General features: G+C 48.2%; 1 long non-coding RNA gene across 1 annotated transcript in view; it reads left to right on the top strand.

Moving 5' to 3' along the window:
• The window catches only part of LOC144811720 (uncharacterized), a 285,596-nt gene that overhangs the window by 104,854 nt on the left and 155,032 nt on the right, over positions 1–25,710 (top strand). The gene's annotated exons all lie outside the window — the stretch shown is intronic.

Below are 25,710 nucleotides of genomic sequence, written 5' to 3'. Positions count from 1 at the left end.
AGGACCGCCTGCTGACCGAGCACATGCCCCAAAAAGCCACCTCATACACGTACCGGAAACTAGTTAACAATCTCCCTGACTTGTTGTCTAAATTGCGCTCCAGTTGGGTGGCGGACATAGGTGACCTTGATGACTCGGAGTGGCAGGAGGCTCTCTCATCGCCTTGCGAGTCGGCGATTCCATCCAGGCTTAAGCTGGTGCAGTTGAAAGTCCTGCACCGTACGTACTATACCAGGACGGTTTTGTACAAAATAGGAAGGGCTGATCAGGAGTACTGCCTCCGCGGATGCGGAGAACGGGGGACATTCTACCACACCATTTGGGATTGCGGGAGGCTGGCAGGGTATTGGACAGCGGTGTTACGCACTATTTCTCAGACTGTGAATGTTTCCCTGCGGTTAGACCCGCGCTGCTGCTTGCTGAACATTTGGGAGGCCACGGACTTGACCCATCGACAGCGGGACTGGGTGGTGTTGGGCCTGATGGTGGCGAAGCGCAATGTGGCCTAACTGTGGGGATCACCTGTGGTGCCCAGGCTGAGAGATTGGTGCAGCGATATGGATGACGCAATGGTGGCGGAGAGGGCGGTGTTTGTCCGGAGGGGTTGCCCCAGGAAATGGGGTCTGATCTGGGGGGCTTGGAACACGTACAGAGGAGACATCTGCGAACCTCCGGGAGAAGATTTGGATGAGGGTTTGTCGGATTGAGTTTTAGAATTTTACCGAGGGAATGTGTGCTGATGGGTTCTCTAGCCTTGGTGGACGCCTGACTGCTGCATGAAAGGGAGGAGCCGGGAGGGGTCCTGGACTACGTCACTTATGTTAAGATGATTTGATGATGGCTATGGGTCTGTCTACCCTCTGGGAACACTTTGTGGTTTTATTCGATGGCTGTGCTCTTGTTGTTTGGTACTGTTTGGTTCTACGGTTAAAAGCAGACCTTTGTAACTTCCGACAAAATTGCCAAAGTAAAGATGCACGCAAGGAATGGTTGCCGCCGGGCCTCAGGGATGCCGGCTAAACGGCTGTGTAAATTTCCACTTTCCACCTTTATCGCTGAAATGTTTGAGGCCGGACCCAGAGGTTGTAGGCACTCAATTGTGTCTTGATTTAAGTGTGTAATAAAGGTCTTTAAAAAAATTAAAAAAAATAAATAAATACTTGTAACTGAGCCGCTAGGTAATATAGTTCAAAATCAGGGACCGCCATCCCTCCTTCAAGTTTGGGTCGCGTCAGAGTATCCAATGCAACCCTACGCCTTCCTAGCCCCCAGAGGAAATCGATAATCATCGTCCTCAATTCTTTGACGATCCGCTGGGGAATCCATATCGGGAGGGTGCGGAAGTAATAGAGCAACCTTGGCAGTGCCACCATCTTCAGCAGTGCTACCCGGCCTAGCACCGATAGAGGGAGGGAGGCCCAGAAAGACATACATCCCCTGGGAGCCCTTATACAGCGCCCTATATTGCCTTCCAGCAGGTTCGTGGCATCATGGTAAATGCGAACTCCCAGGTAGGTAAAGCACGTACCCTCCCAGACCACATCCACCGTAAGAGGGGGATATGGCGTGTCCGCCCGCAATGGATAAACACAAGTCTTATTCCAGTTTACATTAAGACCTGACAGCCTACCAAAGCTTGATAACAACTCCACAGCCCCCTCCAGAGCCCCTTCCGTGTCTGCCAGGTACAATAACAGATCTGCGTACAGTGAGATATGATGGGTGTCTCTACCGTGCTCAATCCCACTGTACCATGTCCCTGCTCTTGCCTGCACCGCCAGTGGCTCCATTGCTAAAGCAAACAGGGGAGAGAGCGAGCAACCCTGCCTCGTCCCTCTGTGCACCGGGTAATCGGAGGATATGACAAACCCCAATCGCACCCTGGCAGTAGCAGAGGAGTAGAGAACCCTGGTCCATCGCCCAAAGCAGTCGCCTAGGCCGAACTTCTCTAGCACCCTGTCGAGGTATAGCCATTCAAGGCTATCGAAAGCTTTCTCGATGTCTACCGATACGACTGCTGGCCTTTGAGCCGAAGTCCATGCACCGTCTAATAGGCGGACCAGGCGACAAATGTTTATGGAGGTGTTCCTGGTAGGTATAAACCCGGCCTGGTCCCCGTGTATTAACATGGTCATGTGCGGCAGCAATCTTGTGGCCAAAATACGACTCCGAATCTTATAATCCACCGTCAGCATAGACAGGGGTCTATACGACGTCACATCCGAGGCCTCCCTACCAGGTTTCAGCAGCGGTATCACCAGGGCTTCCCTCATCGACTGGGGCAGACGCCCGAGCGACAAGGCATCAGAGTACACCGCCAGTAGCCTGGGCGCCATAGTATCGATAAATTTCACATAAAATTCAATCGGTAAGCCATCTACCCCCGGTGTCTTATTTTTTGCCATCTGCTTGATGGCCACCGAATCTCCGACATCGTTATTGGGCCACCCAAGGCCTTTGCGGTTTCATCTTCCAGCCGTGGGAGATGAACAGTCTCCAGGCAGTTGCCTATCGCAGGGCCCGTCACCCCCAGCCGACTCGCATACAGACTCGTATAATACGACTGGAAGCGCCGTAAAACTGCAGTCTGAGAATAGACCACTACCCCGTCTCCGCCTTAATGCTCATAACCGGGCTACCTCTAGGCTCTTGAGTAGCAAGTTTAGCAAGCAGTGTGCCCACCTTATCCCTTTCCGCATGCACCTTGGTGATATAAAGCTTGTAATCGTAGCACCGCAGACGCTCTGTCTCTGTTGCAACCATTTCCCTCGCCTCAATCAGTCTCTCCTGCAAGCCAGGCCGCTCAGGGCTACGCTGCTCCAGATCTCTCAAAACACATTCCGCCTTCTCCAGGTCAGCCAGAACCGTCGTCCTTTCATTCGAAAATCTGCCCATACAGACACCTCTCACCACCACCTTCATCGCATCCCATTCTATCGACCTCGTGGCCGCCGTCCCTTCATTCTCAGCAAAGTAGCTCTCGATACCCTGGAGGACCTTATCACTGAACACCGGGTCCTCTAACGTGTCAGGCCGTAGCCTCCACGTCGGGACCGCTGACCTCACCTTCTGCCACTTAACCGTCAACAGTAAGGGATTATGGTCTGAAATGGTTCTGGTTAGGTACTCCGTGTGGGTTATCATGGCAGCCAAGGGGCCACTACAGAGGACGGAATCTATCCTAACATGTAATGCATGCAGTGCCGAAAAGAAAGAATAGTCCTTAAAGTCCGGATGTTGCTCCCTCCATACATCAATAAGGCCCCACCTTTCTTGCCAGTCTTGTCTGTGTGAGGCTAACCTACGCACTGGAGAGTCGACCAATGGTGGATGCGACCTATCCAATAAGACATCAGTGATCGAGTTAAAGTCGCCTCCCAGTATTATGGGGCCTGCCAGAAAGTGTGCTAGCGAGCCCGTCAAGCCATCAAAAAATCGAGCCTGGTCAGTGTTTAGGGCATATTCACTACACAAGACCACGTCACGGCCATATAGCCTCCCTTCCACCGCCATATAGCCTCCCTTCCACCGCCACAAACCGACCCTCAGGGTCCAACAGCTGGTTCATGGCCGGGAATGGGATCCCCTCTCTCACCCATATCCGCACCCCCCTGGCAAACGCCGAGTACGTGGTACCAAACACCTGACCATGCCACCTCTTCTGCAGCGCAGTGCATTCCTGCTTAGTTAAATGGGTTTCTTGTAACAGTGCAATTTGGATGCCTCGCCTCACCAGATGGGCGTGCACCTTGTATCTCCTTGACATTGTTCGGAGTCCACGGACATTCCATGTGAGGCACTTCAAATCAGGTAACGTCCCCATTGCAGCCATCACCCAACCACCTCCACAGTGTCAATCGGCCACCCACATCATCGCAGTAAAAACCCCCACTCAAAACACCCCAACAAAAAAAAAAGACTCCCCAAACCCCACTCCCCAGAACAGGACCCAACAACATATCATCAGCCCCCATCCAAACTCGTAACACAACACACAGTTCACTACTCTGTAGTCGTCACTACAGAAGGCCTTAAGGGCAACGGGAGGGTGAATCGGAGCCAACCGGGGGCAGGCAAGGTCCCCGCCCAAGCCCTTGATCCCATAAGACACTGCAACGCAATACCTGCTAGTGTGCAGAGCACCAGGGCATCCTGCTCCAACAGGAGTAGCTGTTATAGTCCCCGCTCAGTGTCATTCGTTGAATAGTCCATCTGCCGTCTGTGGGGTGACCGCCGGTCCGCCAGAACTATCCACTTCCGAAACTTCTCCTCCAGACTTTCCTCCGTCCTCACCAGAGTCTGAGCCCACCGATAGTCTGTCAGGTTGTGAGCCCGTAATGGATGCCGTCGCGGCCAACGCCCTTTTCCTGTCCGCCGCCATCTGGTCGTCCTGCAGCGCCCTCTTGAGTTTATTCCGGTTGCGGAAGAGTTTCGACTTTCGCATCTGGACCGGTTTCTGTCTCTCCCGTTCACCTTTAGCTCTGCGATCTGTACCGGCACGATACAACTCAAGCCATGACCATGCTTCGTCAGGGGTCTGAAAAAATTGGGTCTTTCTGTCCATAATCACTCGTAGTCTGGCCGGAAAAAGCAAGGAATATTGTATGCCCTCATCCCTCAGTTCTTTTTTCACGGACCGGTAGGAGGCCCTGCGCTTCTGGATCTCTTGTGTGTAATCGGGGAAAACCGTGACTGAGCTGTTGTCCACCTGAAAGGGGCCCACCGAGCGTGCCCTCTGTATCAGTAGGTCCCGGTCCTTGAAATGCAGTAACCTGAACACCATTGGCCTGGGGGGGTGGCCCTGCATCGGCGGGCGGGCCAGGACCCTGTGCGCCCGTTCCAGGGAGAAGAAGGGGGACAGACCCTCCGGGGCCACGGCCGTTTTAAACCAGTTCTCCATGTAGGCCACTGCATCATCCCCCTCAACTTTTTCCGGAAGGCCCACCACCCTCACGTTATTCCTCCTATTGCGGCTTTCGGAGTCTTCTGCACGTTTCTCCAGCGTCGCCAAGCGACCGAGGATATCAGACAGTTTGTGTTCTGCGGTCACCACCGCTGGTTTGAGCTCCTGGAGTAGTAACTCATTGTCTTTCACTCTGTCAGTAAGTTTAGCATGGTCCGCTCTCAAGAGACCCAGTCCTGTGGCGACCTGCGCTATATCCTGATGCAGGGACTCCTTGGTCGCGTTTATTGCCTCTAGTATCCCATCCAGCCGCATATTCAGCCTCCGCTCCTGTGCCGAGCCTTCCGGGTCAGTATGGGTCCCGCTATCCACGTCCGGTACATTCGCCTGGCTCAGTGTCATGCCACCACCTTCAGCGGCCATCTTGTGCCCCGTGAGCGCCATTACCGGTTCGCCTCTAGGGGACGGTCCGGCCCTCACCCCCTTCCGCTGAGAAAGGGTGGCCCCCCGATCTTTCTCGTAGCCCAATAGGCTCAACGGTCTCCCCAAGAAATGACTTCCAATCTCAGGTGCCAAGTCGTCCGCAGCTCGTGGGTGCACTCCCGTGCCCAAAATGGCCGCACACTCACCACCACATCCTGCTCCGGGCAGGCAGCGTTCACACCCAACACGACTCCAGCAAGCACCTGGGGCTTCTCCCTACACAGTCTCTCGTTGCCCCCAGTGTGGGTGTACCATGTCCTCAGGCAGAGTTGAGGAAGGCCCAATCCAAAGATACGGAGATGCCAATTGCGTGCTCCAGGACATGCAGGGAAAAGTTATGCGGGGCCGGGCGCGCAGTCTGCAGGGGGTTGTTGCTCCTTAGTGGCCGGCGCTCCGTGTCCCAGCGTCAACTTCTCCTCTCCCAGCTACCACCCGCGTGACCATGCGGTGTCAGCGTGTCGCTGCCAGTGGAGAACCTCCAACTGCCCCGGCCAATCTATGGAGCCCGTCCGGGTCCACTCCTCATGCAGCCCAGCGATCGCCTCCGTGGGCCGTCGCCTCGTTCAGGGAGCGGCGTCTAGCCGGGGCACCCGTTCGGGGCGGCCAATCAAGCACGGGATCGGGTGCACGATCCACCAGTCCGCAGTCACGACCCGTCTCCGGTATGCTCCCTCTCTCCGGATCCCCACTGTGTGGCGCCGCCAGGCTCTTAGCGGCCGCAGGTCACAGGCGGGGAGCGATGTCTTCCTCACACGGCCGCCATCGCCGGTGACGGGGGAGCGACGCCCAAACCGCAAAACGTCAATGCAGCAGCAAGGGCTCTTCACCGCCACTCCAGCCGAGAAGCCACTCGCTGCAGCGGCCGCCCTCCGCCCGCTCCCCCAGGCTTCGGTCCGCACTATGCTCCAGCCGCGGCCCGTCGTATCTCAGAGTTCAGCCTCCGTAGTTAGGGGTCGCCGCCATCTTACTTTGCTCTACGCGGCTCCTCCGAGCACCAAGATCGGGTCTCGGCGCACTTCTCGGCCTCCCGCTGGTCCGTAGCAATGCTCCTCCGCTACCCCGGTGCTCCGCACAGGATGCCCGCGCTATAAACAGCGCGTGTATGGTGATTCTCAGGAGAAGATGCGGGATCGGGCACGGAGCTGCAAGCTCACGCCGCCATCCCGATCGGCGCCCAAACCACGCCCCCTTTGAGGAGATAGTTCATAACCAGATATGTTGATAACTAGGTTTCCTTCACTGTTTTTTTCTTGACTTGTTTCAGTGCATTTGTACTCCTGGTGTTGGGATGTTCCTTCTCTTTTTCTTTTTCTGTTACCCCTCCTGGGTCTTCTGTTCCGCCTTGGCCTACCTCTAAAAAAGTCTGTCCTAAAGTTATTGGTAATGCTCTCTCAGTGGGGTGTGCAATTGTGCGACTAACTCCTACTCTTGATTCTTGTTGAGTTTTACGCTGTTGTCGATTCATGTTTTCGCTGCCTGATGATGATGTGTCTGTGGTCTGGGTGTAGGGACGATTTCTCCGTTTCTGGGCATAAACTTCTGCCCATGTATAGACCTCCCCCAACTTGTAGTCGAGGGTGTCTCTTTTATACTTTCTTATTTTCCGTTCATTTACTTCCTGGTAATGTTTGGCGATTTGACTATTGATGTCTTCCAAAACTTTCGACCACTCATTAGCTGACATCATATTCGTTAGCTCATTAGTGATGTCCACAATCTCCTTAGACAGATCCTCTAGAATGTTTGATAATTCTTCCACGATTAGCAAGATGAGGTCCAGTGAGCACTTGTTAAGGATGGCGTACCACCGCTCTTAAACTATCTTTATGCAAAAATGCAAAAAAGTTTCTGAGTGCTATACGCAGCCCACGGGGAATTCTTAAGGTCCGATGATATTTGATTAAGGTGCTCGCATGTAAGCGCTGTTTAATCTCTCTTTTAGATAAGTATAATAACTGTCTAATATTTTGCTCTTTTGTTCTGCGCATAGATGCTTGAGATGTCTCCTCTTGAATTAATTACAACAAGGGGTGGTGATGGACAGAGTCTCTGAATTAAGCAGAGTACTCTCACCCAGTCAAGAGATCAGGGCTAGATCCAACACCGTTTTTTAGCTCATTGCACCATCCCAGTTTCAGAACCTGGCTGTATGCAAATTAGTCTGTCCCTGGCCCAGTGCATCTTGGGAACAGGGCAGACCAGACTACACAAGCCAATTCTGACACTGGGAAGGAAACAAGCTTCCGGGGACCGGTTTCTGGCATTACAGCCGTCTTCGGCCCGGCTTGCTTGAATCCTGATGGTGCAATGAGCAAGGGACTCACATCTGAGTATGCCCTTCCACGCTTAGGGTGGACAAAATTATTTACAACAAGGGGTGGTGATGGACAGAGTCTCTGAATTAAGCAGAGTACTCTCACCCAGTCAAGAGATCAGGGCTAGATCCAACACCGTTTTTTTTCCCTCCTGAATTAAAGCATAGATCCTAGTTGCAGCATCCTCCGTAAAAGCATATATGTCTGCCCTTTGGTTAGTTGTATTAGTGATCTCTTCCTATGATGACATGGTGTGCTGCTGGCGTTGGGCGGAGTCCGATATGTAGATAGATTATTAGCCTGCGCACCACCAATTTTTAATCAGGTGTTTGTGTTAATTTTGAATTTCAAAAATAAGTTTTAAAGTTTTTAGGTTGCTCCCGGGGTGACGTTTCCGTCCTGTGAACATCCGCTGAATCAGTACTGTTGAGTGCTTCCAATCACTTGGTTGCAGGTCCCTTATTTGGGGCACTCCTGTGGTGATCAAATAAAGCTTCAAATATTTGCTTTAACATGAATTTTATTCATTCATTATCATAATTTCACTTTTTTGTCATTGTTTCATTCTTTTGTGGTGTTCTTCTTCAAATTATAATATATTTCTCCATTTCATATGTACAATGAATTTTCAAATCACATCATATTATTCCAATGCATTTCGAGCGTTTTGCGCTCTTCGTCAGGGAATATGATCTAAGAAGAATAATGTGACATTATTTAAACATAGAACTACGACCAGCTAATTCTTTCAAAAAGCATTGTTAGGTGGTGTATATATGCATCTAGTGATTTTATGTGCTCTGTGACATGAGAGATTTCGTGCCATGATGTGTGAATAATGTAAAGAACTATAGATCAAGTCAGAGATCTATATGAAAGAAAATAAAGTCAACTCAATCCGTTGTGTCCAACCGAGATATGCCGTTGTGAATAAGTATAGCCAATAAATATTAGTAATGGTTACCTTGGTTGGTTACCATGAAACCCCTCCACCTGGTTAAACTGAAACATGTACTGCGCTCAGGTTACGAGCTGAGTACTTTCCAAAATATGTCGTCCTCAGTATGTCTCTATTCTTACCGAAATGGGTAGCAAGGTCTTCTTCCGATGTGTAAAACGGTTCCCTCTTCGCTTCCGGATTGTTACCGTGTGTCAATGCAGCGCGTACTGCGTCTTACGTAGAATGTGCGCCTACCACAAACATGAAAGACGGACTACGGGGTATATATCTGTGTGTGGCCTTTCAGTATGTTTTTCATGTTTATGAACTTACTGCAGGAGCATGTGAGTAATGCAAACAATCACGGTTTAATTATCTTTGCATTTGCACTTTAAATTTTGCCCTCCCTCCCCTTTGCGTCATGTGACCAAGGCCTCTGTGAAGGCCGAAACGTTATGCTGAGGTGGGCCTTCCACGCTATTGAATAAAACTACTGCTCATCTGCACCCTGGGTCTTCCTCTCTTCTTTTGCGCCGTTGGTATCCTGTATAAGGGCTCCTGGTGAGAGAATGCTGAGATTGTGTTTATCTCTACAACTGGTTATGAGCTTCTCCGGTTCTGGTTGACCCCTTCCTTCTCAATTGGCGGAGCAGCAGGAAGCCAAGACCTCTGTTGACCCGGAAGTCGATTAGTGCCTCCCGTTGGGGAGTAACTGCTCCAGCACCCGGACGCTGTATACGGTGGCGGTAACCTGAGCCTGGCGAGGAGCCCTGGGACTGCTGTCTCTACGTGCACCTGAAGCCCGGTTTCGTGAAGCCGTCACGCTCAAAGATTGATCCGGTGAGGAAGTGAGTGCCCAGTTAGTTAGCGGAAAGCATTTGTCAAAGCCGCTATCGTAACTGTGAGTGCGCATTGAGCGCCAAGAACACCTGGGAAGCGCCATGTCAGCAGACGCTATACGTGGGAGGGAGCTGGCAGCCCTTAACGCGTTTGACGACTCCCCGGCCAGGGATGTAGCTGTGTCCACATTGCATGAAGTGGCAGAGAGTGAAAGCGCGAATGTGCCTGAGAAGTTCAAAAAGCTTGAAAAACTTATGAGGCGTGAACAGTCAAAATGGTGGGAGCACCGCTCCCTGAGCCGCTATCTGGAGGTCAATAGAATACCTAGGGGGCTGCGAGTAATGTTAGCCCCTAGCTACGAAGATCCTGACCCAGACATGCTCAGGGAGTGGGCGGAGTGTAGTCTTGACTCCTCCCATCGGCATGTGCAAATATTGGTACGATATGCGGACAGTGACCGTGTGAAGACTCAAGCAAAGATTGAGGAATTGAATGCTGAGATTGAAGCTATGTGCACTGAGGAAATTGCGCTGTGCACCAAGCTAAGGAGTGAAATGATGGCAAGGCTACAGAAAGAGGAGGAGACGATTAGAAAAAGGAAAACATACCAGTTTCAACGGGACAAGGCTGACTATGCTGAGGGGCGAATTTTCACGTTCGCGAAAAAGTATGACGCTATAAAAGCCAGTACAGCTTTCAATTCTGTCCCCCCATCGCAACCGTCTATCTCTAAAGCCATTCCTGGTTTGGTCCGACAGGAAGACTCGTCTGAATCCAATCTCCGCTCTAGTGTGGAAAGTGACATAGACTCAAATACTTCGCTGGTGGAACCCCGGCTGGGGTTTACCCGGTTCTCGCTGGCCCAGGAGGTGGAGTGTCTACGAAAGGACAGACGCGAGACTCTTCGCCCCAGGATACCAGCGCAACAAAAATCAAAAGTCGAAAAGCCAACTCAAGGAACAAATCAAGGAAAAAAGAAGAATTTCAACAGGCGGTGGAACAAGAAGTGAGCAACTCATCGGCAATATCAGGTACTGCTCTTTCTGTTTTGAATCTTACCAACATCAAATTCACAGCATCTGAACTGCGTATCCTATCGATGGGACTGTCTTATTGTCCTCCTAGCGACTTCAATTATGCTAATATTAGGATAGATTTATTCAAATTTGTCCGTAAATTGAAGCTACAAAAACATTTTGCTGGGAGTAAGACTCGGGCAATTGGGGCACGAGCAGAAATAGATAACCAAGGGCTCGTGGTGCGCGATGCCCCGTTGCTACATGACCTGGAATCCCTCAGATGCGAACAATCGATTTCACAGAGCACACCTGAACAGCCAAACACCAATCTAGGGCGACTCACCAACTTCAAGCCACGTTCCACCTACATGCCGGTTATGCTATATGACAATATAGAAATATTCCATGAGGCAGCCACTAAAGAAATCAAGGTGCTATACACCAAAATGCTCAAAACTAAGCAACACAAATACCAGCAGAACGACAAATACACTAAACTGGTTAAAAGGATTCAACAAGATGACCATATCATTGTCAGGCAGTCAGATAAAGGGGGTAACATTGTGTTATGGCCAAGACAACTCTATCTGGAAGAAGCCCACTCTCAATTAAATAATTCTGACTGCTATAGACATTGTGATGTGGGGGTGATAAGAAAAGCCCAGGCAGACTTCTACTCCTTGCTAATGGGATGGAGGTCCTATGGTCTTATTAGCATGGATGAACTGAAGTTTTTAAAAAATGACCACCCCATCACGCCTGTTCTATATCTGATCCCAAAAATTCATAAGGATCCAGCGAAACCCCCTGGTAGACCTATCATTGCGGCTTGCGGGGGTTTACTGGAGAATACAACAATTTATGTGGACTCATTTTTACAAGAGCACGTGCAAAATTTACCATCATTTGTCCAAGACTCCAGTGACTTCCTCCGCAAAATTAAGGATATCCAGTGGGATCCAAACTGGTGGTTAATAACTTTAGATGTAACATCATTGTACACCAGCATTGTGCACCGGGATGGAATTAGAGCTATTGAATTTTATTTGGGACAGAGACCTATAATTATGTCGGAACACAACAGGATGATCTTGTCTATGATAACTTTCTGTTTGAACCATAATTTCTTTATGTTCAACAACCAGTATTATCAGCAGGTCAGGGGGTAGCCATGGGGGCCTGTTTCTCTCCCAGTTATGCCTGTTTGCATATGGGCTACTGGGAGAGACAGGTCCTCTATGGTGAGTACGCTGACATTGCTGTAAGCTCTATTGTTCAGTGGGATCGTTACATCGACAATGTGTTTTTAATTTGGTGTGGCACACGAATACAAGCTGAACAGTTTATTGATACTCTCAACTGTAATCACTATAACTTGGCATTTACATCAGACATCCGCCAATCTCAGGTACACTTCCTGGACATCACCATAGAGATCAATAATGGTAAACTGCAGACCACGCTATATAGGAAGCCAACGGCAGGGAACACTGTGCTCCATGCCAGCAGCCATCACCCCGCCCATTTGATTTGGAGTATCCCCTACGGGGAGATGCTCCGAATCAGACGTCTGTGCAGTACTGACGCACAATGTAGCCAGGCCCAGGAAGCCAGTAAAATTAGATTCTTGGCTAGGGGCTACAAGACGGGGGAGATTGACAAGGCTATGCACAAGGCAAATGCACTGCCCCGTGATCTGGCCCTTGAGTGCAAGCAGAAATCCAAATCTACAGAGGCACGTGATAAACAATCCGTGAGACTGATCTGGGCTTACAATAAGCAACATGGCGCACTGAAAAAAATTGTTGCCAAACATTGGGATCTAATCAGATGTTACCCTATTATAGGAGGAAAAATGCCGCGCAAGCCATCAATCACCTTCAGGAAAGCATATTCCATGCAGGATGCCCTAGTCAAGTCTAGTCCGGAGGTGGTTACTCGTAAAAATTGGATGGATAAAAGCAGGGGCTTTAGAAAATGCTCCAGCTGTAAGGCCTGCCTTCATGGGATCAATAAATCAGAATACACTATTCCCTTTTCATCTACCCCGCGCAAGATTAATAAACAACTAACTTGCAAGAGCGAATACGTGGTGTATGTGCTGGAGTGTCCCTGTGGCCTGCGATATGTTGGTAGTACCAAGTTGCAGGTTCACAAGAGGATACTCCAGCACATACGAGCCATCAACACTAATGACTCCGCGTATCCGGTAGCTCGGCACTTTAAAGAATGGCATAATAACGACAGTGCACTAATCAAATATTACGCCATAGATTCTGTGGGCCCCCTGAGAAGAGGAGGGGACAGAGAGGGAACTTTGAGAATGTTAGAGACCAGGTACATCTTAGAGATGGACAGTAAGACACCAGGTGGTCTCAACTCAACGGAGGACTTTTACACTTGCCTTTGAACCCTGCTTCCCTTTCATAGTCTCTTCTAGCGCAATTCAGTAGCTTGATTTCACGGTCATACTATATAGCTGGTGGTAGGATACTGTACATAGGGTTATTTAACTGTTTCAACACCATAGGCCCTATGTTTGATGAGCAATGTGGATGCAGCAGTCAAACATAATAGCCTAGGACTAGGCTATGTAATAAGAGAAAAAAATTAAGAGTAAAGAAAACGAATTTATTTTATGTTCATCACTATGCACTATCACTTTGGTTGCAATATATTGAATGTTCCCCTGTAGGCTAGTAAAGTGATATTACCGTCTTTACAATAAGATTGGAGGCTGCGATAATGTATTAAGACAGATATTATCTCCTCCATGGTACAGTCACAGTAGTGTATACCAACCATTACAAAATGTGCAATAGTTGTATATGGATATCAGTGTTTTCCTTATCAGAAGTCTAAATTTATTTTAACTTTTGTACGGTCTTATCCTGGTTTTATATTGGTGAATTGTTACCTCATATATAATTATAGACAACATTATATAGTGCGTATTTTTTAAATGGATATTTTATCTTGTAAATATGCCTATTTTGTGTTCTTAAACCCCATACTTGGATACAACTGTTTACACTTTATTGCTTTTGCACATGTACAGTGGCTGAACAAGGATTATCCTGTAATTTGAGTAGCCTTTCAGTATGTTTTTCATGTTTATGAACTTACTGCAGGAGCATGTGATTAATGCAACCAATCACGGTTTAATTATCTTTGCATTTGCACTTTAAATTTTGCCCTCCCTCCCCTTTGCGTGATGTGACCAAGGCCTCTGTGAAGGCCGAAACGTTATGCTGAGGTGGGCCTTCCACGCTATTGAATAAAACTACTGCTCACCTGCACCTTGGGTCTTCCTCTCTTCTTCTGCGCCGTTGGTATCCTGTATAAGAGCTCCTGGTGAGAGAATGCTGAGATTGTGTTGGATATATATATATCTCCCACAGGCATCAACAAGGTTCCCCAGTGCTCCAGAGCCTGAGTCCATTGTGGGCTGACCCCTTCTGGGCAGCCTCTGCACGGACACTGCCTCAACCGCAATCTGCTCCGGTAAGCCGTTTCAGACTTCAAAAGATGCACATGCACCTGTCGACCCTGGTCCTTGGTGAAGTGGAACAAGGGGGTCCCTACGTCCCCGAGCATCACAACTTACCTCTCCAGCTGTTGGTTTCCCCCGACCTGCTCCTGGCCTGAGTCTGCAGCCCTTTTCCGATTTGACCTTCCTCCATTGATTTGTATTGGGCACCCGACCAGTGGCGGCTGGTGACATTTGAAAGAGGTGAGGCGTAAAAGTCAAGGGCAGTGCAATGTGGCGAGCGAGCGAGCTCTACCTTATGAAGGGGGGTTTCATAAGGTAGACCCCCCGAGAAAATCTTGGAAAAAGAGCTGGCAAATGGTGCATTTCCAAGCACATTTCAGAAAGCAAGAATGTTGATAAACCATTTTATATATTCGCACCTTTCAACTTCTCCCTCATTATCTTTCATTCTTTCCGTCATTTACTCCTACCTTTAACTCTGCACTTAATCCTACTTACGCTTAATCTTATTTCACATCTCTAATTACTCTTAGTCAGTCCTACTAAGTCCTCTTAGTGCTACAGTTACTTCTACTTACTCATACTTGCACAAACTTGCACCTACTCAGTCCTATTTACACCAAATCATACTTCTAATTAGTCCTACACTTCTTACTCCTTTTCTTGCTTATTCCTATTCTTAGTACTATGATGACGCTTCACCGCAAATACATAATGTAATAGCAGTGAAAGCTCGCAAATTATACCAAATGTAAACTGTCGAACTAGATAGGTACGAACTGGATGTAACCCGACTGAGGCAGAAGCCAACTTTCATGTGCGAGGCAGGCACTGAGTATCCTATTACTAGAAAAACAATTTTGGTGCACATGTAAATTAATTACATCCCGTTTTGTAAGCAAGAGTGGTGTTAACTGAGCCCACACTTAACTGCATAAGGATTCCAGTACGTTTCCACAGATTTTTTTTAAAAACATTTAGCGAAATTTTCTGGCATGTGGTGAAAAAAAAAATCAAAACTTGTTTCAACACCGTCAAAAACTCTGCACAAAGCCTAGCCTTGAAGTGCGCTCTGCCGTTGAATTAACCTGACATATTTTTAACTTAAAAAGGTTGTGTGTTTCGATCTAAAGCAGTTTGAATTGGTATCTAAATTCCCTTCACGTCTCTCCTTTCTAAGTATTCGCCTTCTGCACTAGCTTCATTTTGCAAAAAGTCACTTTACTTTAACTTTAGGACGTGAATTTAAGTAGCTAGTGAATCCCATCCATCTTACATAAGAGTCTCGGCCACTCTCAGGATACTCATCTGAATAAAAGCATATCCTTACGATCAAGAACAGATCATCGAGACCTTTGTTCCGTTCGTATGAAAGTTCTAAAAACAAACGGAACTACCTTTTTCAAATGGTCGAGCGAGAGCAAACGTGTAGTCAATGCCAGCAACATCACTTATCACTTAAATGAGGTGATGCATAGAAAACGATTACGCACCAGAAGCCACAAAGGTCACATGGTAGAAACGAAAGGCCGTGCATACAACATACAAACACACACACTTGTTTTCACGAAATCGAAATTACCTTTACCTCCGCTCGGAAAACAGATAAAGAGCATGTAGTGTCGTGGGTAGCAGGACTGCTAGAAGGAGACACAGGCACACGTGTACTACGTTAGTGGCCAGCAACCAACTGAACCACGCCCAGAGCCCATGGCTATTTATTTAACTCGCAGCGTGCTGGCCTAGTGGACGCCGGGCCAGCCCATCATCTGCACGCTCTCGGGGTTATCAGCCGCCCCCCCCCCCCCCCCTCACAACGTGCGTCAGGTGGGTTAGTCCGTTTCACGGACAACATTACATTCCTCCTTTACCCAAAAGAGCAAAACATCACCAACCGGGTAAACACTTCAAAACTGTGAAACAACAATTATCAGTCTCTGACAATTAAAACATTTGTGGAACAGTCTAACTTGGATCACCAGGGTTCTTCACTCACCAGTTCACAGCGGCTGGCAGCGGACAACAAAGTCTTGGTACCTCTGGGACGGCCGTGGATGGGGCCGCAGATTGTATCGGCTCTGACTGTCTCTAGCTGGAGTGGTTTGAAACATGTCCGCCGAGCCATCTGCCTCGGGCACCTCCTGGGTGGTTTGCGCTTCCTGGTACGGCAGTCTTTCCAGACTCGGGGTTGTTTGGCCGCCTTCTGCCTCGGACCAGGCGATGGTTGCTGTCTCTTCCGGATTCCTGTGGGCAGCTTGGCTCCTCGGGGTTATGCTCGCTGGGTGCTGGGAACTCTTCGACGTAGTCTGGGGGAACCTTCTTGAAGAGCGACACATTCCTGGTCACTCTTTCTGCACCTCGGGATGCTGTGACCATGGTGCCTTTGATTCCAATCACTGTCCACGGGTCTAACTCAAAGGGCATCCGGAACTTTCCGCCCGGGTGGTGGTCCCGCACTAGCACATGGTCGCCGACCACAATCGGGCTATCCTCTGCCCTCCTCCTCCTGGATGCGTCGTGGTTGGTTTTTGTTCGCCGGTCCATTGACTGATTTGGAGGGGTTGGAGACGTTGCCCACGCTGGGTGGTGTGGAATGGTATCCGTCACAACTCTGCCGAAACAGAGGCGGCTTGTGGGGATGCCGGTGGTGCAGTGTGGTGTGAGAGGATACTCTTGGAGGAATTGATATAATGCCAGTTCCAGGGTTTGGCCATCGGCGATGGCTATTTGGATTGTCTTGTTTAGCGTTCACATCAGTCATTCCACCTCTCCGTTTGCTTGAGGCCATCTGGGGGTCACCCGGCGGTGCTTGATGCTGTGAGACACCAGGTACTCGGCGAGCTCGGTGCTGGTAAAGGGCGGGCCATTCCCCGTACGGAGTTCTCCAATAAGGCCATGGGTGGCTATCACTTTTTCCAGTTTGGGTATGACGTCCACCGCTGCTGTGGTAGCCACTTCCGGATACTGTGAGAAGTCACCTACGACTACCAGCATGTACCGCCCGCCTGGGAGACTTTGGTAGTCTCCCTGGCACACAGTGCATAGATGTTTGAAAACTGCCTTTTTCTACTGTGGCTTGTGCTGCGGCCCTCTTCCATGCAGCAGCGCAAGCCACAGTAGAAAAAGGCTTTTTACGACCACCTACATGGCTGTCTGATCACAATATGGCGGGTAGGACCACCGAGTCCTTGCCGGCCGGCCTCCATCCCACTGTGATGGCAGTCAGAAGCTCATCCGATCCCCATTGTAATTAGTCCATAAGTGTCTACTTTTTTTATTAAGAAATAATTCTATTGAAAAACTTATTTACCTGAAAGGAAGTTCTTTGGTTCTACAAAATAAATATGACCAAGTATTATTTTTATTTATTGGTCTTGGATTTATTCATTGAGTGTGTGTCTCATTTATTGCCTGTGTGAGTGCAAAAAATGCTTATCACTATCCTTTGATAAGCCTAACTATCACAAAAGAGAGCATTAGTATTATCTACTTGAGCCTCTGTAAAGCTTCAGGGGATCCACTTGACTCTCTACATATTACTCCAAAAAGAGGTATAGTGCAAAGAGCCAGCTTAATACATCTAGCTGCTATCATTTTAGGCAAATACTGGAACTGTGGCATAGCAGACGAATGTGATGTGTCCAAGACCAGACAACATATTCATGTTAGGGTTGAAATCAATTTCTTTATTTTACACCTACAACTTTGTAGTCAGCCACATTTGCTCTTGAAAATGTACCTCTTGCATAAAAGTACTAGTGAGTAGAACTGCCCAGACAATTATTTTTATAAATATTGTCTGTGTTACTTTATTCTTCATTCAAGGAATTCCGTTTAAATACAAATAACAAGTACTCCTATATAAACATACTGCTACAGGACATTCACTTTTGGATAAATAAATGCACATTTTATAATGACAGTGATCTGACTGCAATACTGAAGACACAGAAAATAGAGATAAAGCATCTGCTGTACATTGGTATATGACTGACTCCAACAAATGCGTAATGCGGGACTACCATAGAGGAGTAGACAAGAGAATGTTCTTCCATGTGATCAGTCTGAAGTGTGAAATTCAAACATATGGAAAAAAAATAACAAACAGCAGTTTACATCCCTCATTGAAAAAGAGATGACATATGGCGAAGAACATACCAATTGGCTGAAGAGATAGGAACAGCTTAAAGTGTCACACAGCTAGGGGACAATTTGATACTTATATTGTTTTTCAGATGGCAGAAAAGCCTCTACTCAGATATTCCACAGGCTGAGGTAATGGTGCAATGAATGGTGGTGGTAGTGGTGGTGGCCAATGCCAGTCTCTGGAGAGCAGGCAAAATGCCAGTCTCTGAAAGTCAGGCAAACCTTGATGGATGAAAGTACAGGGACCAAGACCTCCATGAGCTGTGGCTTTTTAAGATGGATCCCGATCACACTGACTGAGGAACCCCTGATGAGAGGGTCCTGTTGTAATTGCATGTGGCTGTATCCCTGCAAAAGACATCTGGTGCAAACAAAAGTTCCTTTGATTACAGTTGGTGGTCCTTCATGTACCCAGGGCCGATTTCAATCCCAAGGGTCAAACTGCATTCATCAGCGGAGAAGGAGTTCGTGAAGAACCGCTCCTACAGAGGTGAAATAGATTCCACTTGGCCATTATGAAGCAATGTTACAGAGCAACGGAAGGTCTGCTAGCATTGTGCTTTATTATGGTGGAAAACACAACAAAAGAACAAACTAGATTGTCCAGCTGATGGCAAGAAGTAAGATGGGAGCAGCTGATGACAGTGATAGGACTTTAGACACTGAAGATGTTTGAGGTGTGAAAAGAACTCTTGATTCTTGGGATTAGACCTTCCCTCTGGTACCCTAACATTTAAGGGTGGTTCAGCAACTATAACCTACATATTTTCTCAAGTGGCTGAAGGTAGACGTCAATGGTATTATGCTGAAAAAGTTGTGGGAGGGGGGCGTGGCCAGTAAGATAGCAGAGTGAATGTAGTCCACAGAGGCTCCGCCACCATCAACTACAAACGGCAGGCCAGACGCCTAAATAAGGCACATTTCTGTAACAAGATGGTCCCACCGGCCTCCAGAAACGAATACTGCAGCATAAAGCAATGTATCTCAGATGAGACTGCGATTGACATCAGATTGCTACTTCCGCTGTCCGAAACAAAATGACGGCGATCCGAGATTGAAGACGCTTGGGACGGACTCCCGAAGCCTTAAAAACACTGGCAGAGACATACGAGTGGTGGTCAGAGTAACGGAGAAGGGACAGAGGGTGGACGACTCGGCTATGTAACAGCACGGCGGGTGTGGCGTGTTGGGCTGACGTGCCGACCCTCTTGAACAAGCTGAGGAGCCCCTAGGGACTGACTGGACGACTCACCATGCTTTCCTGCGTGCAGAGGGGCAAGAGGTGGCCCTGAGATGGTGAAGGAAGAGTAGCTTGGGTTGTGGAGCGCAGCCCCAGGGGCTTCGGGCAACATGGAGGGATCTTGACTGACTTTGACATGGCAGCTGCTCGACCGGAGTTCTACAGGGCAGAAGAGAGTGAAGTACCAGAGTCGAGTAGCCTCTCCATGAGAAGGTAGATTCCTCCTGATTGACATCAGTGACTTGGCGCTGCCGCATGGCTACACAGACTGTGCTGATGAACAGATGCCAACAGTTACATGCCTGACCCCAAGATGGTGATGCTGGGAGGCTTAAAGTAAGACTACAGGAATTGTTGACAGTAGTGGCAGCCTCCAAACAAACAAATATTTTGTATTGCGAGACCCACAAAAGCACAATGTTGGATGGTGGGGGTGAAGAGGGCCCTTCCTGTGATACCAGAGCTGGGCCCTACCTCCCAGGGGAAGCAGTGGGGGAAGGGAGTAAGACATATAATTGACCGAGCCTGAAGGGGCCCCATCGCTAACTGAAGACCTCATGAGAGCGCAATAAGCCGCTAAAAAGAGCGTCTCTTGTTGATGTCACACCCCAAGACCAGGTTAAAAGACAACAGGTTTTGAGGAACAATTTACCACTCACTACGGATTGATGCCTACGACGCATGGGTACATCGTAATGCTGCCAAAAAAGTCACAACCAAAATTCAACAGGGTTTCGAGCTACTTCGCCAACACAGACACACAAGAGAAGTCGCTGCCAGAGGGGACGGAGGAGACCATGGTGCAAAGGACGGCCTACTAACCTCCCTCTGAGAATTCAAAAGAGAACTCCGGTAAGAACTCAAGACAGATCTGAAGTCACCCCTGGATGCCTTAAAAACAGAACTTAATGGTAGACTGAGCACCCTCCAACAGGATATCGACTCCGTTGGCACAAGAATAATAGACTTCGAAACTATGACGACAGACTAGGAGCAACGTACACAGCGTGCAGATGATCATACACAAGCTCTCAATACTCAGCTAAAGCTACCATATTGAATAATTAAGATTTAGAAAACAGGTTGCAACATGACAATATCAAAATAAAGAACATGGAGGAAGGAGTAGAGGTTGCCAACCTCAAGACCTTTGTGGTGGGACTGTTCGAGGAACTTCTGGGGAGAGTACATAGAGTGGAGAAGCTTTAGTTGGGGGACAAAAGACGTCCATGTGATGTCTTGGTAAAACTAAGCTCATTTAAGGTCAAAGACGCTATTTTGCAAGTAGTGAGAAAAAGAAATAAGGTGTCATTTTGGGGATCCTCATGTTCCTTATGCAATGTCTGATGTTTCCCCAGTGACAGAAAAACTTAACAAAGAGCGCATCAGGTATTGCTGGACATTCCCCTTTGGCCTAGCATTTGAATATCGCAACAAAGCCCACCATGTGTCGGACTTGACGGATGCCCTCATTCTGCTTGATATATCCCCCTTAGGGGCAGCAACCAGGTGCAGCACCGGTCTCTTTGCTGCAGGGACCTTCGGGATCCGAGGGGGAGACTTTGTGGCTTTCCCAGAGAATCACAAGGACCCACAGGAAACGTTGACGACCTGGAGATGAAGATACTGCAGGCCTGTTGCCTACTAGGAGCCTCATGCCAGAAGGGGCTATAATGCTAAGGGTCCTCTTGCTTTAGGCAACAACTACAGGATTCTAACTCTGGACCGGCAATGTCCGACTATACCTAGCATAAAAGTTATGTGATGATGGCGGTCCCTGACCGCTTCACCTCACATAATGTATTCTTCTTTACACAGTTACACAAATTGGGACCTGGTTGTCCCGAGGTTTCTTGGTTTGGGAAACATATTTACTCAGGTGCCATTTGGAGCTCAGCTAGGCTACATACGAGCAGCACGCAATATCTTAACACACATGACAGAGCTACATGGCAGCATAAGGGGTCGATGAAGATGGAGAGTGGGGGGTGTTTAAGGGCAGGTGACGCGCAAAGACAGGAAGGTACCTTCACACGACTAGAGGGATGAATACCACTTTGTCCTGGAATGTGTGGAGACCAATTCCCCACTCAAACGTCAAAAGATCTGGAAATATTTATTAGATTCCCACTTTGACGTAGTGGCCATACAAGAGACTCATCTGAAAAGGTCAGAGGATCAAAAGTTTAAATATAAGCTTTATCCTCTAACATATCAATCCTCAGCATCAACCAAACATAATGGTCTGGCACTGTTCTTTCACTCCGTCTTAAAATTCCACCCAAAGGGCTATAAGACAGACAGGGAGGGTAGGGGGTTAATGGTCAAAGGATATCTCAGGGGGAAAAGTGCACATCTGTTTCAGTCTTTGTACCTAACCCTAATCAAATTATCTTTTTTCATTCACTTCTGACAGAGCTTGGAGGCTCTGCCGAAGGGTAATTTATATTAAAGGGAGACTTTAATTTTTACATGGCATTCAGGCATTGATAGTACGTACCCACATATTTGCTGATTTATTACATAATTGAGATATACTGACCTTTGCAAATTGCAGATGCAACTTTAGCCTGCCAGCCTCTGAACACGTTCACTACCTGCAGTTGAAGAACTGGGCATTAATACCGGAGGTTAGAGAGGCATCGACAAGGAGCCCCACACGCATAGAGCAATTTGTTAACAAAGCTGGGCCCCCCCAGGGCCACTATTACGTTTTTAAACAATATCCTTCTCACCACGCAACACTCCCCACTGCCACGATATATCTACTTTTGGGCAAACTTTCTAGGTGCAGACATAACAGAGGAGAAATGGAGGAAACTATGGAATGACATTCATACACTAGGCATGAGAGAAGCTCATTACAAGCTGCTCTATGACTGGAGATACTGGCACAGATCAAAGAGGGATTGGGATACCCTATTCCAGACACCCAAGATTCTGTTTTATTGGGGGTTCGAGATGACTCTTTGAAATTTGAAAGTAAAAATTATAGGGCCATAATGTGGTTATGTTTGGGGGCAGCTAAATTAGTGATAGCTGCAACATGGAAAAAGACAGATGCCCCCTCCCTGACACAATGGCATATGCATTTATGTCCGGCCCTAACTATGGAAAGGATGGCAGATATTTTTAGAGAGGATTTAAAAAATGTAAATATCCATGGGGACCGTTGGTGACATTTCTCTCCGGGGGCCTTCCTCTCACTGCCTGCTCTCCGCAGATAAGAGCACTCCATTTATTCCAATTTTAGAATAACTATCTCTCCATTCCTAAAAATATCTCTTAACGGGCATCTTTTGTTAGTCTAGTGCTCTTATATAGAAAGTTGGTACATACACGGCACCAATGTTCTGGCCCTGTGTGACTGGGTAGATTTGTTTTCATAGTTTTCATAGTTTTATTCCAGGGTATGGGGGAGAAGGGATTTAGTTTTGAGACTAAGGTTCTATAACATTTCTTAGTGGGAAGGTGTCTTGCTGTGGTATGTTGTTACAGATATGAAAATATTTTTTTTTCTTCGTGGAATGGTCTTGTACAATGGCATATTATTTCGAAAAATGGCTGCAAAGCAATGGGCACGTCCAAATTTGTTATCTCATTTTCATAAAACTTTCAATTCAAAGAGTTTTGAAGAAAAAAAAACTGTTGGGGGAGTGTACACATGCAGTTCCAGTCTAGTTCTCTAGAGTGGAACTTTGAGACTTCTCTCTCTCTCTCCACTTTGTGTTCCCTGTAGCCTCCCAGTTTTCCCTGAGTCCCTATTATATCTTCCTTACTCCCTTGTACTTATAATTCCTTCCCATTGTTATAATTGCAGTATGTTTTACACAGCACTTACCATGTCTAGGGACTTTCTAAAATCAAAAGTATGGAGGTCAGTTTATTCATAGTGATCCGTCTTATTCGAAGAGTGGGATGTTTTGTATGCAATTTTTTGGCATTGTTGATACATACTGATGCTTTATTTCAATAAAAAGGATTTATAAATAAAACTAACAGTTTAAATTTGTATTTTTGATCTTCTACAAATATTACATCAAGTACACTTATAAACCATATGTAACGGGCATGTACATCCCAATGCCCGCCAACTCATGAATTACATTACACACCAGTATTCATCAACATTATACGTAATATAAACACACATATATTTACTCCGCAATGTCCAGGATACAATTGTTAACTGCTGCAGCAGGCGAGTTCGTTACATGTGTGGACAGTAGGTAGGCCGTGAGTGGTGCCCAAACGTCCTTTGGCCTAGATAGCATAGGAAGTTCATCAGCATAATAAAATAGCTGATCTCTATATTATATAACGTCTTCTAGCCATTGTTGCTGTCGTGGTACATTTCTGTCATCCCTATTTTGGGCAAATTTCCTTTTCGCCAAAAGCAGAGCAATCAACACCAACCTGCTACTCTGCAGCTGTAAGTGCCCTGTTAGGCCCAGTAGGCACATGTGTGGCGCGCAAACCACCGGTTCCATTACAATACCAGTTAGGGTCTTGGTAACCTGTTCCTAAAAATCGTGCACCCTCCAACATAGACAGGGTAAGTGTATAAAGTCCGCCTGCTGCTTCTTACATCTTGTACGATCGTCTGATTCTCTTAACCCATACCTCTTTAACTGTTGGGGTATATAGTACAGCTGCTGGAGAAACTTAAAATGAAGGATATGCGGATTACATTTTGCTGTAAGCAACCCCGTGAGAGAGCAACAATGATCCCAGTCCTTCTCTGAGTGGTGTGTCTAGCACCATATTCCATCTCTCCCTAGCCTTACAGTGTGATGGAGCATTGTCTACCTGCATAGAAGTATATCATCTAGTTACTAATTTCATGCGGGACGGACCCTTCAGCATGACTTGGAGCTTAAGGTTAACGGCTCTTCCAGATGTCGTGTGTTAACCGCATCGCTGCGGCGGCTATAGAAAAGGGGGGGCCAATCGGCCCTCACGAACACATGGCTGGGCCCGGCCCCCCCCCTTGCTGCCCGACCCCCCCCTTTGCTGCCCGACCCCCCCCTTGCTGCCCGACCCCCCCCTTGCTGCCCGACCCCCCCCTTGCTGCCCGACCCCCCCCTTGCTGTCCGACCCCCCCTTGCTGTCCGACCCCCCCCTTGCTGCCCGGCCCCCCCTTGCTGCCCGGCCCCCCCCTTTGCTGCCCGACCCCCCCCCTTGCTGCCCGACCCCCCCCCTTGCTGCCCGACCCCCCCCCTTGCTGCCCGACCCCCCCCCTTGCTGTCCGACCCCCCCCTTGCTGTCCGACCCCCCCCCCTTGCTGCCCGACCCCCCCCCCCTTGCTGCCCGACCCCCCCCCCCCTTGCTGCCCGACCCCCCCCCCTTGCTGCCCAAAGATTGATCCGGTGAGGAAGTGAGTGCCCAGTTAGTTAGCGGAAAGCATTTGTCAAAGCCGCTATCGTAACTGTGAGTGCGCATTGAGCGCCAAGAACACCTGGGAAGCGCCATGTCAGCAGACGCTATACGTGGGAGGGAGCTGGCAGCCCTTAACGCGTTTGACGACTCCCCGGCCAGGGATGTAGCTGTGTCCACATTGCATGAAGTGGCAGAGAGTGAAAGCGCGAATGTGCCTGAGAAGTTCAAAAAGCTTGAAAAACTTATGAGGCGTGAACAGTCAAAATGGTGGGAGCACCGCTCCCTGAGCCGCTATCTGGAGGTCAATAGAATACCTAGGGGGCTGCGAGTAATGTTAGCCTCTAGCTACGAAGATCCTGACCCAGACATGCTCAGGGAGTGGGCGGAGTGTAGTCTTGACTCCTCCCATCGGCATGTGCAAATATTGGTACGATATGCGGACAGTGACCGTGTGAAGACTCAAGCAAAGATTGAGGAATTGAATGCTGAGATTGAAGCTATGTGCACTGAGGAAATTGCGCTGTGCACCAAGCTAAGGAGTGAAATGATGGCAAGGCTACAGAAAGAGGAGGAGACGATTAGAAAAAGGAAAACATACCAGTTTCAACGGGACAAGGCTGACTATGCTGAGGGGCAAATTTTCACGTTCGCGAAAAAGTATGACGCTATAAAAGCCAGTACAGCTTTCAATTCTGTCCCCCCATCGCAACCGTCTATCTCTAAAGCCATTCCTGGTTTGGTCCGACAGGAAGACTCGTCTGAATCCAATCTCCGCTCTAGTGTGGAAAGTGACATAGACTCAAATACTTCGCTGGTGGAACCCCGGCTGGGGTTTACCCGGTTCTCGCTGGCCCAGGAGGTGGAGTGTCTACGAAAGGACAGACGCGAGACTCTTCGCCCCAGGATACCAGCGCAACAAAAATCAAAAGCCGAAAAGCCAACTCAAGGAACA

Source organism: Lissotriton helveticus, chromosome 1_1 (genome assembly GCF_964261635.1).
Source record: "Lissotriton helveticus chromosome 1_1, aLisHel1.1, whole genome shotgun sequence".
NCBI lineage: Eukaryota > Metazoa > Chordata > Amphibia > Caudata > Salamandridae > Lissotriton > Lissotriton helveticus.
Note: the sequence above shows the minus strand (reverse complement) of the source record. Positions and strands in the feature narration are given on the sequence as shown.